The sequence below is a fragment of the Halichoerus grypus genome, chromosome 1 (genome assembly GCF_964656455.1).
Source record: "Halichoerus grypus chromosome 1, mHalGry1.hap1.1, whole genome shotgun sequence".
Taxonomy (NCBI): Eukaryota; Metazoa; Chordata; class Mammalia; order Carnivora; family Phocidae; genus Halichoerus; species Halichoerus grypus.
The window spans coordinates 14,877,353-14,883,009 of NC_135712.1; positions in this window are offsets into that span (position 1 = coordinate 14,877,353).

Sequence of the window (5,657 nt, forward strand, 5' to 3'; positions counted from 1 at the left end):
AATCCCTGGCAATTACCATTCTACTCTTTGCTTCTAGGATTTTGACTGTGCTAGAGTCCTCATGTAAGTGTATCAAGTAGTATTTGTCCTTTTGTGGGTCTGGTTTATTTCACTTAGCACAATGTCCTCCAGGTTCATTCATGTTGTCACAAATGGCAGTATTTCCTTCTTTTCTAAGGCTGAATAATATTCCATTGTTTGTGTATACCACATTTTTTAACCCATATGTCTGTCAATAAACACTTAGTCTGCCTCTATGTCTTGGCTATTGTGAATAATGCTTAGCAAATATGGAAGTGCAGATATTGTTGTTTCTACTTCGAGTGAAATGTATTGAAGTTTCCAAGGGTGGCTTTATAAAGAAATGACCTTATACAAGAAAATTAATAAGGAGAAAAGTGTGGTTGCAGAGAAGAGAAATGAGATTAGCTAGCATTAAAGATACCAAGAAACTTAGAATTTGTGAGCACAATAATAGATACATAATACACCAAAATAGTATAACCATCACTTACTCTTTACCTAATTTAAGCCAAAAACTTTGAATACCTTACATAATCTTTGAAAACATTATAATCCCCAATTGCACGGATAAAGAAATTGAATCAGAAAATTTAAGTGACTTATTCAAGACCACACAGCTAGTAGGTGATAAAGTTAGGATTTGAAGTTGGATCCAAAGCTTGTGTTTATTCTTTTTACTACATCCTGCTCTTGTCAGAGAGCAAAGATCAGTAGTGATAGTAGTGATATTAAAATAAACTCTCATCGTGGAGTATGAGAGATTGACCTTGTAGTCATCATTGGTCAATTTAGATTGAGCATAAATTGGCAAAACTCAATTGAGTTTTAGAAACAAGAATAAAATAAAGAGGGAAAATGAGTCTTGCTTAAGATCACAAGTTTTTGATTGGAGCATATCTGTGTAAAATCCAGGAGACTCTAGTATAAGCCAACTGTAAACGGTTCTCTATAACATTGTTTTAGCAAACCTGATTTTAGATAAATTGAATAGATATCAATAACACTTTGTGTAGGGCTGTTGAACAAGAGCCATAATTCTAAATAGAGAATGGACAGAAATGTCACCTTATTAGAGGAAAACTCTCTAGGCTCAGGACTGCAACAATGGGACTCAGTCTAGTGGGACATGGTGAAGGAAGAGCAGACAATGCTAATCTTTCCTCATTCTCCTCTTGTCCTTCTCCCTTTCAGCATGGAAAATATGATGCCTCAAACCCTATCTGATACCTTTGAAGGAAGATAAGCATTTTGGAAAAATGCTCCAGGGAAAACAAGGCATTTTATGGGAGATAGGCTAGGTGTTTGGAAAGAGGAAATTTAAAAGGATAACCCAGAAGGACAGAAAGCTCTGAAAAAGGGAAGGAGTCTCTCCTTCACAGAGCATTTTCCTAATTTACAATATTGCTTAACACATAAAGTCTAGCTTCTCTATACTAAAGGTGATTGGACTTTACTAGAGGGCAGATGGTTTGAACAGCAGAGGTAATGTAAATGAGGTGCTCATTAGATAGGATTATAAAGAAAACAACATTTTAAAGTAAAAAAAAAATCACAATTGGGAAGAGAATCTGTACGATTTTCTCACAATTCAAGATTCTATAGAAATCCCTGATACAGACGACTTCTGTTAACTCGAGTCAAGCAAAATGGCTGCAGTGGTGCCCTTGTACACCAGGGGGCGTATTACAATCGTTCACTCTGTTCACCACATTTTGAGATTTCTAAATAATTTTCAGAACTCTTTCATTCACTCCTTCTGAACCTCGTCATCTCATTGATCATATGAATATCTTTCAAGACTGCCCGTTGTCTCTTCTAATATTACTCTGGAGCCCAAATACCTGGGCTGGAAGTTTCTACTTTAAGTATCATTTATAGGCCAACTAAGAGCCATTTTAAGATTGGAATAAAACTTTTCAAACTTTCCATTCTTTATTTCCAAGCCTAAATTCTTTGTTCTATGAAGACTGACATTTCTGTTGAGGTAGAAACCGGTGAGCATGACCTAGTTTTCCGTAACTTATGCTTTGGGTGGTTGTCCTCCAATGCTAGCTTGCTGAGGATCTTCTGGACTTTACGTAGAACGATTCTCGTTAAAAATCAATGCCAGATTAGGACACAAATGTCCTAGAATGTTGTTTAATGACTCCTAAAGAAAAATTATTAACAAAACTTCTTTCTTTTTACCTATTAAAGAGTATAGATTTTTGAAACTATTATAACCTATGGTGTACAGAAAGTACTAGTCAACAAAAATAAAATGATGTATATATGATATGTGAAATATATCATATAATACAATGATAAAATATAGAGATAAAATATATATTTTATTGCAATAGATATAGTTTGTATATATAAACTTTTATGTATATAAATTTATGTATATTATATATAGTTTATTGCTATATATGGTTTATATATTATAATATATATAGTTTATTATAATTTCAGGACACATGGCAAATGTAAAATTGAATACGAAAAGCTATTCTTATACTTTCTTGAAGAAACATTTCAGAGTTTTAGTGTGTTGGACACCAATACTCTAGAGAAAGAGCTTTGTCAGACAGTTGATTTTTAACACTTAACACAGAGGTTGTGTCTCAATAACAGAAAACATGATTTCCTATGTTTCTTGCAGAGCACAGCCTTTGTAAGGCAAGTACCTCCTACAGATCAGAATTAGGGAACATACCGAGAGGCAAATGACGGAGTTTCTGAGGCATGTCATCAATCATACTCCATTTGCACTCTGGAAATGTCTCTGCTGGTAGTCACCTCTGTTTTCAGATGTCAAGTGGAGTACTCATCTCCTCTTAAATGCAATGCAAACTACAAAGCAAAGCTTAGTGGCTGGATTGTGGCTTATTTCTCAAGAGACTCTGATAATTACAAGTGAAAAAATCATGGACTGTTCTCATGATAGAAGGTTTTGGAAAGAAATATACCAATGCACAAGTGTTGCCTAGCAACATGGTTTTCATAAGGAAAAGCCAATTTTTGAACCTTTCAGAAAGTCATCACTGAGGATACCATATTCCTATTCCTTTAGTGAAAGGGTGGGAGAATTAGATAGAGGACTAGGTCCTTTTTGACCCCACTCTCAATGCTGAACTAGTGACGCTTACACATGAAGTTCCAATATTTATTTCCTTATGCAATAATTCACATTTTATGGGACATCTGTTACAAACTAAGCATGTACTTCAGTGTGTGATGTCAACCCCTCACCCCACCAGAACATCATCCACTATCTCTTGAAGAAGTAGAAAATTACAAGGAAAATGATCACTATATCAGAGTATTTCCGTATTACTTAATGGTTATAAAGTTGGCAAGGAGAGTAATATTGCAGGGATCATTATTTAAAACACTGACTGGGCTCTCCTGAATAAATAAATAAAACATTTTAAAAAAAAAGGGGGGCGCCTGGGTGGCTCAGATGGTTAAAACACTGACTGGGGAGCCTTTTCTAATTACAAATGCAATGTAATAAATATTAATGAAATATCTACTATATGATTAAAAAAAACTGGGCTAGATGTTGTATTAGATTTTTAACGAAGGTAATACTCAAATGGTGGGAAATAAACATGCATGAGTAGCCATGATACCAGGAGAAAAATGGTAAGTACCATCTCATCAAGCAGAGGGACTCTTCCGAGAGGGTGAAACTATGAAGAGGCTGAGAGTCTAGCATTTCAAAATATAAAAACAGAGCAATGTCCCAAACAAAAGCAAAGGTATATCAAAGCATGGCGTTAAGAGGAAATTAATGAACAACTTGGAGTGTGGTAAGAAATGAATCTGCAAAAGCAGTTTGGGACCAAATCAAAGACTCTTCTGTGAAAGAACTGTACTGAATGAAAAGCAGACAGAGCTAAGTCCTGGTTTCAGAAACCATTAGGCATGTATCCTTGGACATGTTATTTGTTTTCTCCTGTCTTGGGTACCTACCACAAAGAGTTGTGAGAATTAAGTAAGATACTTCATGCAAAGACCAGACTCTATAAGCACCCAGTAATGATAGCCCCGCAGTTTATGTAAATGAGTATGAGAGAGCCACAAGAAAGGATTCAGGACATCTTATTTCAAATGCTATCGTAGGTCACATTTGGTTTGTTTTGTCTTCACATAGACACAATTTGTTAGTGTATTCAATATGTAGACATAGTCTTCTTTCACAAGGAAATATGCTCTTTTGTATTTTTTTAAAACATACAGCCCTCTCTTGGGGCATGTGGGTGGCTCCGTTGGTTAAGCATCTGACTCTTGATTTCGGCTCAGGTCATGACGTGGGCTTTGTGCTCAGTGGGGAGTCTGCTTGAGGATTCTCTCCCTCTCCTTCTGCCTCTCCCCACAGCTCATGCTCTTTTTAGTTAACTGAGTGATGGGAGGGGTTAGACTAAAGCCAGAGGCAAGAAGGGGACAGACACCTGGCATTACTTTGCCAAGGGCAAACCAGTAATCAGTTAGTTTCTATGCTAAAATCAGCACTGGCACGATTGTCTTGGATTATTATTGATTTAATTACTTAACCTGGTAATGCCACTGGAATGTAAGGTCTTTGGGGTCAGGAATCTTCTCGGCCTCATTCACCACTCTGTACCCAGCACTTGCCTGACATAATCAGTTAAAGGGTGTTGACTGATTGGCTCACTGATGCAGAAGTCCTTTCTGACTCACCTGCTCTAGGGTTCTACTCGCATTGTATTTCCTTAATTGGATTCTAAGTATCTTAATGGTGGGAGGTGTTGACTTTTAATTCTTTTGGTTTCCCACAGTTCCTTTGAATACATGTGATACTTTTAAAAGTTCTCAAGAAAGGTGGGTGGCAATTAGTTTAAATTACAGCTTTTCATCTGATAAGGGTGTATTATCAGAATATTTTTAAAGGCCTACTTTTCAGGCATCCAGTTACTTCTGGTTGTACTAGATGCTTAGCCATGGAAAAGACTCCAATTCAATGTTTGAGAATTAATGGCTAAAATTATGTTAAACAATTTCTTTAAAAAAGATAAAAGATTTCCAAAATTAAAGTATTTTATAAGATTTATAACATATAAATAGGTTTTCCTCACCACCAACTTGTAGGAAATTCAACTAAATATTAATGCATGTGACATATTCCTGCCAGCAATTTCATTAATGTGATAGATTGATCCAATTCATCATATCTAGATGTCACACCCACTAATAACCCTTTATGGGTTAGATTACCAGGTGATACACTCTATCTCAGACCACTGTCTAAAAACGAATTCAGCAGAATGACTATCATCTGTTATTCTGGAAACTTCAGTCAGGTCTTCGAGGGCTCCCTTTAGCTTCTCTCCGGCAATCTTCCTATCCAAGCCACTTTATCTATTGTCTTCCTAGTACCTTTCAAGATAGTTCCCAATTCCGCAGTGACTGCTGTGATTCTTTCCACAGTGCCACTGTCTACCAGTGTTGTGGTCAGTCCCTGTATTTCCAGCCCTGACTTTCTCCCTCTCCCATCCTTGGCAAAGAACTTATAACAGATCTTGGGATTCTAAGAGTGGGTTCTACCATCTGGGCAGAGGTTCCCTGGGGTTTCCATCATTGAGTTATTAACACCTGTGATATCTCACCATGTGGAGAAACTGGTC